This window comes from Choloepus didactylus, chromosome 1 (genome assembly GCF_015220235.1).
Source record: "Choloepus didactylus isolate mChoDid1 chromosome 1, mChoDid1.pri, whole genome shotgun sequence".
Classification (NCBI taxonomy): Eukaryota; Metazoa; Chordata; class Mammalia; order Pilosa; family Megalonychidae; genus Choloepus; species Choloepus didactylus.
The window spans coordinates 23,174,090-23,184,933 of NC_051307.1; positions in this window are offsets into that span (position 1 = coordinate 23,174,090).

A 10,844-nucleotide genomic window follows, 5' to 3' on the forward strand; every position below is an offset into this window, starting at 1 on the left:
AATTAGGGGATGCTACGCTTAAGCATCTATGGAAAGTTTGTATAAGGTTTATGAGCACTTCCTAAGAACAAAATATCATCTAAAGAGAAAAGTCAAGGCATATGAGATTGGTTCAAGAAAAATGTCTCAAGAATCGAAAGGGGGATAAATTTGAATATGGCAAAACCTGCAAGGATTGAGAGTACTATGGAGGCTTACATGACCCATAGAGCTCTTTGGTGGATGAGAGGTATACTCACTGCTTCTGCAGTGTGTGTTCAACACAAAGGGCTCTAGAAAAAAAAACAACGAAAAACGGTGAGTTACCATTAGGTATATATTGGGTTTGGGGGCTGTGGGACGGCTTCTGTAGAGAGTGGCTTTTTCATAGGACCCCCTCAGCAATGGCAGCAGCATTAGGATACAGGGACGTTAACAGTGGCTTGTGATACTGTCAGAACAGGGGACACCTTGGCCTCAGATTACTATGTGAAGCTAGGGCAGGAAAAGAGAAAAATGGACTCCATATGGTATTTTCAGAGATGAGTTTGTGAATACTCACAAGACATCCTCTGGGGACTTGCAGAAATATTTAGGAGGGACGATGAAGTTTCCTGTAGGTCCTGGAATAGCCTGTGGGGGGGAGGGGGCGGGAGTCAGAGACACACTCGAGGAGACTTATTGTGACTCATATTTTTGCCCTAAAGCCTGTGTGGTCTGAGGAAACACATGCTAGATCTATTTGTTGGTCAGAAGCAGAAGTGGCAGACATTGTGAGTTAGCTCATTCAACCCCTGTGCTAAGAAATGCAAGATCTGAAAATTCACATTCTTGTTTGCTGCTAGGGGTTGACTGTAAAAGTTTGGGCAAAGAGAATCACAGAATTCTTCTCAAGTAAGAATGGCAAAGCCTTGTGAGAAGAAAGTGTTGGTCCTTTATACTTGCCCTTTTCTTTCTGACTGGAATGAGGATGTGATGACTGGAGATGCCATGGTCATTCTGTGACCATGAGGAAAAATGCAGTACAAGATAGTTGAAGGAGTTTGATTCCTTGATGGCATCCTTGACATCTACAATGTCTCTGAACTGTCAGTTTCTGGACTCTTCCCATATGAGAAAATCCTTTGCTTGTTTAAGCCACTATTTGTTTGGTTTCTGTTAATTTGTAGCCTAGTGGATTCTGAATCAATATACTTGAAACATGTTCTACTACTCCAAATAACCTGTGCCCCATATTCCATAAGTGCTACAAACCTAGATTTTCTGTTTTTCAATTAGTCATAGAGCAACATCGAAAAGAGCCCTCAACATTTATTGGATCGTCCTGTTGCCACAAAACAATTATCAAATACTCACTGGGGTCCTTTGAAGGAAAGTGTGAATTTGAAAGCCATACCATCATGTTTTTTGCATTCATTGCTTTTAATTTCTTTCCATTTTCATAGCAGGGCAATAAAAATGGGTTTTAAAGTATTCTAAAATATTAACTGAATTGGCATTCAACAAGTACTAGTTTTCATCCCTTACTTAAGTTATAAATGAAAACAAGATAATCATAGAATTCCATGGCTTTAATGATATTAAATTAGAATCAGCATAAAAAAATATTTTAGTACCCTAGTTGTCAGTTCATGTTCACAGTTACTTTGTATTTTCATATTTCCTATATTATATTATTAAACAAAACTTTTACTTCATATGTGCATGTATACATATATATGTAATTTTGTAAAAATCCATGGAAATCAAGCATAGAGAAAGCCGTAAGCTAAATTAGAGGCCACTGGTCTGCAATTTGGCAAATAATCCACATCCAAGCTTGAGCTGAAGCTTTTCCTGATTATCTGCAAATTGGAAGATTTAGTTTTTAGCTTACCTTCCCTTGCTTCCACAGGCCTAATGTGTGTAAATGGGAGTGGCAGTTTTCAGATGTGTAATATTTGGAGAAAATAAAATTTATTGCAGTCCTATTTTTTAATTTCAGTAAAATCACACAACATCCATTCAGAGGACATAAAAGAAAGAAAAGGAGAGGTGAAAGGAAAGGGGACAGCATGTCCAAGAAATAATGATCCCTAACTCTTCAGCGGAAAGTGTCTGCACCTTGTGTGAGCCGAAAACTCTGATTAGGATAATAGGATCCAGATGGCCACTTGAGGAAGATTCCTTTCATAAGGAAAGTTCTGGGTGGGGTGGATTATTGTGATCAATGGAATAAACTGCAGCTGGATGAACTTTGGACTACCTTTGAGAATTTCTAAATTAATGATGATTACCCAGATTCTGACAAATTTCCCAGGAATTTTTCTAAAATGGCTGGCAAAAATAAAAAACTGTTTCAGGGGGCATGTCTTCTCATAGGAAGCAAGGACACTCTCTTACAGACCACCAGGCCTCCAGGAGGGTGTGAGATCACAGGGTTCACTGGCAAGTGCTGATTTTTAATGGATATGCACCAATACAGCTATGCAGGTTGTTTAGAGCCAGCCCCGAATCCATCTGTTGAGCCACACCCTGTACCAATTGATAAATATTTTTAATATCACCCCTACTTGTTGGCTTTCAACTAGCCAGAGTTCCACTGATTAGATCCCCTTGGCAGGCTAAAGGTGAATTGAGTCAGTTGACCAAAAACACCTAAGATGGCTTGGGAATGGAAATCAGTGTTGTCCATCAGAAGTTCATAGAGTACTCACTGTGCACACAGGTCTATCGCAGGTGTTTTGGTATATTGCAAAGAATATGCTCATTCGTTTCATCCAAGAGCTCACACTCTGTACAACCAGAACTACTCATATGCACATCAAAATTGTTTCCCTGAGTGAATCTGAGTTAGTTCATTCATTTAGGTATTTACTGAGCCCTTCCTACTTATATGACACTGAAACAGGCATTAGAGTTGAATGAGCTAGCTGGATTATGACTGAGTTCATTAATTCTTTTATACCATTACATTTGGGGATATTTAGCAGCAATTCACTTGTCTAAATAGATGTCTTAAAGATGTTTCCCAGGAGCTTAGCTTCTTACCAAGAGGAAGAAGGAAGTCAAGAGATTATAGGTACAATTTTCCACCTCAGGGTCTGGGAAGAGACTTTCCAGTTGAATGAAAGGCCCATAGGGTTACTCTTGTTTTGGTCACTCTTGACAAAAAGGAACCAAACCATTAAAGTGCAATAGATGCCACTGGCGATATAAAAGAACAAAATGGATTCTAAAAATGAAGAAAACAAATCTCAAAAATGATATTTACAGTTGAAAAAAGAAGTATTTGGCCAGAATGAACCTCTTCAAAAATTGTTACTCTTTGTATTTATGTGTTGTTTTTTCTTATGAGATATCCTTTGCCAGTCTGGGGAGGAGATTTGTGGGAAAATACAAACCACTGAGATCAGGCAAGGCAGGGAAGGAAATGAAATGGAGGTCTCACAGTATTACAAAAGAAATTTCTACAATACCAAACCCAGGATGCAGAGCATACAATGAGTTACGGCAGGTGCCCCATACTTGCTGCTGCTACTAGGCTCAACTGCACCCTGTCAAATTAAGACATGCCAGCTGGTTCCAGAAGAAAATAAAAAGTTTCCCCTAATCCACAAAGTGACTTGGAGCCAGTTATGCTAAAACTAGAAGGGGGAGGAGGAGAAGGAGAGTAAGGAGGGAAGTGGAAAATAAAGGAAAGAGGAGTAGGGCAGGAGGGGTAGGACTGAGAGAAACGTTTTTTAATTATATCATTGTTAATATAATTGTTGATTTTTACAAATATTCTCAAAACCTTCTCAAATTCCAAAATTAGAATAGTGCAATGCCAAATACAGAACTTTACAAATTAGTCTTCTCTTGGGCTTATTCATTGGGTCCAAACATGAAAAACGTTGATAATAGTAAAGATGGCAACCCAAACCAATATATTATATGATATTTCGTTTCTGTAATGAAATGGTATTCCCTGAAGAAGAATCCTCATATCTAATATCTGCATACTTACAAACACCTCACCTGGTTTCCTGTAAAAACATGCCTTGAGTCCACTGGAACCTGTGATTGGGGTATTTGTAACTCCCAAGATCTGTCTGATTGGTAATTGACTCAATTTTTCAGTTTTCAGTCTGATGGTTAGCATGGTAAGTATGGTCTATTTGAAAAAATGTATGTACTTGAGCTATTAAATGGCTATGGCATCTTTGTCAAAGATTAATTATTTTTTATCCACTACATAGTTTTGACTCAATCTGTGTTCTGTATCATGTATTAGCGGAGGAGTTCCCCTTGGAAATATTATTTTAACATAGAAAATTCAGCTAATTGATGAGCAAATGAGATGAAATAGCAAAGCTTGGGATGCATATTGTCTGAAAGACATGAAAGGCAAAGCAAGACAAAATGCTTTTAAGAACCTGGTGAAATCATCATAAAAAAATTCTCTATGAATCCTAAACTAAAAGTCTTAATATGAAAAGAGCAATGAAACAAACAAAACTAAACAAATTACTTTTAAGTATTTTATCCAAGCAATTTAAAAATGGTAACTTGGTGACTATGTCCAAAAATGTGTCATTTGAAATGTAGTGCTTTGCCTCACCCATTTAAAGAAGCCCAAACTCCTACTAAGAGTCTATGAATTTGAATATGTTAATATTTCTACCTTTTTACTATTAGAAACAATGAACACAAATAAAAGAGACCATAGTCAAGGGTAAGTTTCTTCTTATCTAATTTTTTTTCATTGTTAAGATTTATGGACTAAAGCTTCATGAATTTGTTTGATTTAAGCAAGCTGCCTTCTACTTCTTAGATTTTGCTAACATCATGAAATCTTCAGCATACAGGCAGAAAATAAAGACAGATGTGAGGGAGGGAGAAGCCCTTTCATGGTTCTCATAAAATCTCTCAAGTTGTAGGCTGATGGTATTTTCTCCTTAAAAGGTATCAGAATTTACAACTACAAACATTTACGTAGTGGGCAGTTGCATAATTCTCCCCACCAGCGCCTGTAAAAACTTCTCATCTCTTTTCTCTCTCTTTTGATAAGAATGCCAATGCATTCGGTTTCAGTTGAGACTTTTTTCCTGTATACTTCAGATCAGGAATTGAACAGTGCAGGAAAAAAATAATTTAAAGTGTGGGATCATAACATTTTCTTTTTCAGAGTTTTGTCACTGGGACTGAACATGTGAATGGTAATGAATCATCCAAGCTTTTCAATATGTTCTGAAGCTGTGGTGAGCAGGACACCCATTTAACCATGTAACTGTTTTTAATTTGAGATAATTGCATCTCTGTTTCACAGTAGTTTTCTCCTGAAGTCTCTCACTCTGGCTCTTTGCAGAAGTTGTGCTGTTTGAAACTTGCTCAGATGCAATCCTTCTCCGTTGCTCTGACATGAGAAGGTCGCTGACGAGAAAAAAGGAATTTGAACAGAGCGTGGGACCCTGACACTATTGTGTACTCGTCTGGCCATTTCCACACGTCCATTTAAAATGGATTACAAAAATATACGATGTTGAGTAAACTCCTGATTTAGTGTTTTCTCTTTCCCAGTGTTCTGGAACCCTTCCAGATGGATTAAAATGAAAGTAACATCATGCGTGACCATGTGATCCTGGAGACAGAGGAAAGTAGAAAGCAGAGATCATCCAATGGACATAAAGTCCTGTTCAAAAATGAACTCATCCAATATGGATACTCAATTACTAACAAAAAATGCAGGCTATAGCCATCCTTTTATTTTCATAATCCCCAAGGACACTGACAAAACTACGGATATTCTACAAATGGTGTTCATCCTCTTCCACTAGACCACTTCTCAGTGAACAAGCTCTATCTTGACAATTAATAGTCACCTAATGCTCCATTTCTGCCCCCATTATAACTGTTCCTGATATGACTAGCAAAAGAAGGCAGATTTTAGGACGTAAAATGAATAGTGGAAGAGATGGTTTCTGCTCAAATTACGCACAGGGAAAGGAGGTAAATGGGGTTGGAGGATATGGGGAGGGATGGGATGAGAACTGGAGCAAAGTTTGAGCCTGGAAGGGAGAAACAAGGGAATTCTTTTAAGTGAGGCAACAAGAAACACATATCAAAACCATAAACGGGCTCAGCGTACAAACGGTGTAGAATATGTATGAGTGCATGTATATATACCTCTCCTTATAGAACACAACCCAGCTACCATGCACCTTTAGACTTCCCCAGGGTGAGGTATACAAATCTGGGAGAGGCCCTAAAAGGGCAGTGAGGGCCCTTCTTGTCTGAGGCCTGAAAGGGGAAGGGATGCCTGGAATGTATGGCCACATCTTCCATACAGGACAACTGAAACATCCAGAAGGGGACTGCATGTTTTGCCCTCATGATTCTCCTAGAATCAGAAGGAAGGAGGCAGGAGTAAACACACAAAACAGCAGGTCTGGAGAATCTGGACTGGAGGCATTCCTAATTGCTACTGACAAGTGAGCACAGGACCTATCCCCACAGCTGGCCCAGATCTGCAGGAATCAAGCGTATTCTCCGGAAAATATAAAGCTCTCTTCTAATATGCAGACAGAAGACTGTGACTCTTTATTCAATCTATGTAGGAGGACATAATTTTGTTTACTTTTCTCTTTGATTGATTTTTTTTTAATGTGGGAGGGGCAGTTCCTTGCTTAAAATCCAGTCCTCATCACCTCCCTTTTCTGATACCTTCTTTTGACATGTGACTTATAATATACAACTTGATATAGATAACTGATAGAGTAGGACTATCAAAAGGGTAGTTTTCCAGGGTCAGAAGAAGCCAAGGAATCTCCAGAGCTGATCTTCCAGTTCTGCCGTCATCTAACTTAATCTCCTTTGTCACATGGCCACATGGTTGTCATGCTTGTTAACAGCATAAGAACTGAGAGGAAGAGTTTTCTTCATGGCAGTGAGGAAAGGTGAAAATGTGGCAGTAACCTAAGTGAACCCAAGCAACCCAAAGGAAAATCCACTCAGTCCCATGGACTCTGAAAGTAGCCCTGGGGACTCTTTTGCTTCTTCTGACCCTGGAAAACTACCCTTTAGATAGTCCTACTCTATCAGTTATCTATATCAAGTTATATATTATAAGTCAGTCCAATGGAAAACTACTGGTGCCAAATGTGAAACTGAGCAGCAAGATCAAACTGTCATACCTAACCTGTCACCCTCAACCTTTGGTAGATCATGAACCCCTTTGAGAACTGGATAAAAAACAAATGGAACATCTCCCTCATCCCCCAAAACACACAGACACACAAACTCACACAATTTTGCGTACAGTTGCCATGGAGCCCAGACTTGCTGAGCCAACACACACCCTAAGCTTTAGGGGAGTCTTCATAAAGCCTCTTCTGGGATGTTTATAATGGTTGGTTTGTTTGAGAAAGGATGATGTCATAGCTCACAGCTTGGAATGCTTACCAGAATTGAGATTTCCTTTTGTGGAGTGGCTTTCTCATGGTAAGCACTTGATAAATATTTGTTGAGTGTTTGAACAAACAAGTAAATGGACGTGTGATACCTACATCTTATAATTGCATGTATCTACTCTATATCAAAGGCTGAGTTTAATTCATCATGCCTTTTGGATGGAGATGGTGGTGTAGTTCCATGAGGTTGCCAGCTCCCTGAGAGCATAGACTTGCTCGCCATAGGATGCGTATTTTGACTACCTCCTCTTCACCCTGTTGGTGAAGGAGAGATCATCCATCCTAAATACTATCGGATGGCCAAACAACACATGATATCTGACACTGAGCCAGTGAGACTGGTAGCAGCTTGTTAGTCACATATACTCACAGCTCAGGGTAGGAGGAGGACACTCCACACAGGGCCACACAGGGGTTGCACTTGGGAGCAGATTGAACCAGCAGGGGCTGTGGGAGGCAGACTTTGTAGTAACAAGAGGGTGTGTGCCCCTGGCTCCTTCAGGAGGATGTGATTGGCTTGTTGGAATCGTTCCTTGGGCTGGCACAGAACTGGCCTGTTTTGTTGAGGACTGGGTGGGGTCCAGCTGGTCCAGCTGATGGGGGAACTAGCCAGGTGGAGAGCATTTCCTGCTGGGTAGGAGGCATATCTGGGGGGAGAGCAGGAGAACTTATAATTAGGCCATTGCCCTATGAGGCCCAAAGATGGCAATAATGATGCCCGTAATATTGTATCATTATTTTGGGCCTTATAATATAGTCTAGCCTGGTATACTATGGTTTTAAAAGAAAGTAATGAACAATTAAACTTGCTAATTGTTCATGTGTTAAAAATATTCACATTTTTTCATTCAGATTGACCACCAGTAGTATGTCCCTATGTGGTAGGCAGAATAACTCCCCTCACCTCACAGCAACCCACACCCTAATCCCTGGAAGCTGCATGTTATATTACAAAGGAAAAGGAACTTTGCAGATGTGAGTAAGGTTACAAATCTTGAGATGGGCAGATTATCCTGAATTATCTGGCTGTGGCCAATCTAATCACTTGAGTCCTTCAAAAGCAGAGAACCTTTTGCAATGGTGGTTAGAGAGGGATGTGACAATGGGAGAAAGGCCAGGGAGATGCAGGGTTGCTGAGGGATGCGAGCAGCCTCTAAAAGTTGGATAAGGCAAAGAAAGAGTCTCCCCTAGGGTTCCAGAAAGGAACAGAACCTGGCCAATGCCTTGACCTTAGTCCATTGACCTGTGTCAGACCTTTCGACCTACAGAAATGTAAGATAATAATTGATGTTCTTTTAAGCTGCTGAAGTTGTGATCATTTTTCTGACAGCAGCAACAGGGAAATAACATACCTTCTAGGAGTAGCCGGTGCCATTTCTTTCATGCTGGCACTATTCTAAACACTTTATGTGAATTAACTCAATCCTCACAAACACACTCTCAGGCAGGTATTAATATTAACAACACTTAGCAGAAGAGCAAACAAAAGATTGTTGCCCAATGTCAGTCAAAACCAGACAAGCTGATTCTGGGGGTTAACCACTTTGCCTGCAAGATGATGGTAACTCAGGCCAAGTGCTAACGGGCATGGGAAAGTGGAGTTTTTTGGGAAATTAGACTTCACAAAGATCTTTTAAACTTGTCTCTGGAGTGTGTGTGTGTGTGTGTAGCTGTGTATGTGTTTGTGGGTAGGTCCGTATGTATGTGCTGTCCCGGGTCTGGGTCAGCTTAGGGTTGGTTGGTGCTAAGCACAAAAGCTGACAACATACAAAGCTCAAAGAAATGGCTGAAATGGTTTATGGATTTCAAGGCCACTATTTCTTAAAATAGAATATCATATTCCTACTATTATTTCTGGCAGGCAGTGGAGAGAGCACATATTGGTAGTAACTGGCCTACAAGAATAAAAAAAGTAATCAAGAAAATCATCAAGCTTTTCAGGGTTTAAAATCCCTATGCCCTTTAGGGAATTTTTTTTTTTTTTTTTTCTGTCACTCCCAGCTCAATGTACTCCTAAATAATAAAAATAATAAACTCAGGGAAAGACCCAAATCAATTATCCATTCTGACATCCTGTCCTTAGACAAAACTTCTTCAAACCATTCTAAACAGAGTTAAGTCACTGCTGTTTTAAAATATTTGAGGGGGGATTTCCTTATGTAACTGCTTTTGCTTCATACTGTTGATTTTTTAAAATTTCAATTAATTTATTTTACTAGAGAAGTTGTGGGTTTACAGAACAATCATGGATAAAATACAGCTTTCCCATATACCACCCAATTATTAATACCTTGCATTGGTGTGGTGCATTTGTTATAATTGATGAAAGCACAATTTTATAATTTACTAATAACTATAGTCCATGGTGTAACTTAGGATTCACTTTTGAGAATTTGCATTTTTAACAAAATATCTAAATGGGATTTCAAACATCAGTCTACAGCTACTGTGGCTAGAGCCCACGGAGGTCACACTGTAAGAAGATTCATACTCCAACTCTGGGCAATGTCAAAATGAAATGAGCACTAGTATTTGCTGTGCTCCTGGAAAAGAATCTTTGCTTCCAACCTCTGGAGTCCTTTCCTGAACTGCTGTCTAATTTCACATTTCCAGTTCCGACAAAAGGAAGGGAAGAGCTGCCATTTTCATCCTCTTCCCAGGGGCTGCCCTGGGTAACTCTACATCAGGGCACATTTGTAACTTTTTCTTCTTAAAATGTGGTACCTTAATAAGGAAGGAGTTAGGTCAAAGAAAGGATGTCTTTTTGATCAGCATAGGGGAAGAAAGGCTGTCATTTTTAATTGTTACAACATGAAAGTATTGAATAAATGTCAATAGAAGAAAGCATTTGCAATCACGATTTGATTTCTTATTTGTGCAAATGTCAAAATCTATTTCTGGGGAATTCACGAAGATGGCGGCATAGAGAGGAGTGGAAGCTAAGTAGTCCCCCTGGAACAACTACAAAAAACCAGAAACAGCTAGTAAATAATCCAGAATAACTGTGGGGGGACAAACGAGACCATCCATTCATCATACACCAACCTGAATTGGGAGGAATGCCCGAGAACACAGCATAAAATCTGTAAGTAAAACCTGCAGAACCAGGTCGGGAGACCCCCACCCCCATAGCCCGAGCTGCGGAGCCGCATGGTGCCACAGAGAAGCTCTCTCCCAGCAAGCGAATACAGCTCAGCTGAGCTCCAACTGGGGATTTAAGTAGCGAGTGTGAACTGCTCACTACAGGTACGCAGCCCCAAAAAACAGACAAAGGCTTTGGGTGACAACTGACCTGGGAGAGCCGGAGGGTTGCCTTGGACTGGGTCTGAAGGGGACTATCTGTTTCTTTTTTGGCTCAGTGGAGAAAGCCCCAGTCATTTTCAGTTTCCAGGGCTGTGACTCTGGGAAGGGTGGAGACATCACAAGCAGAGAGAG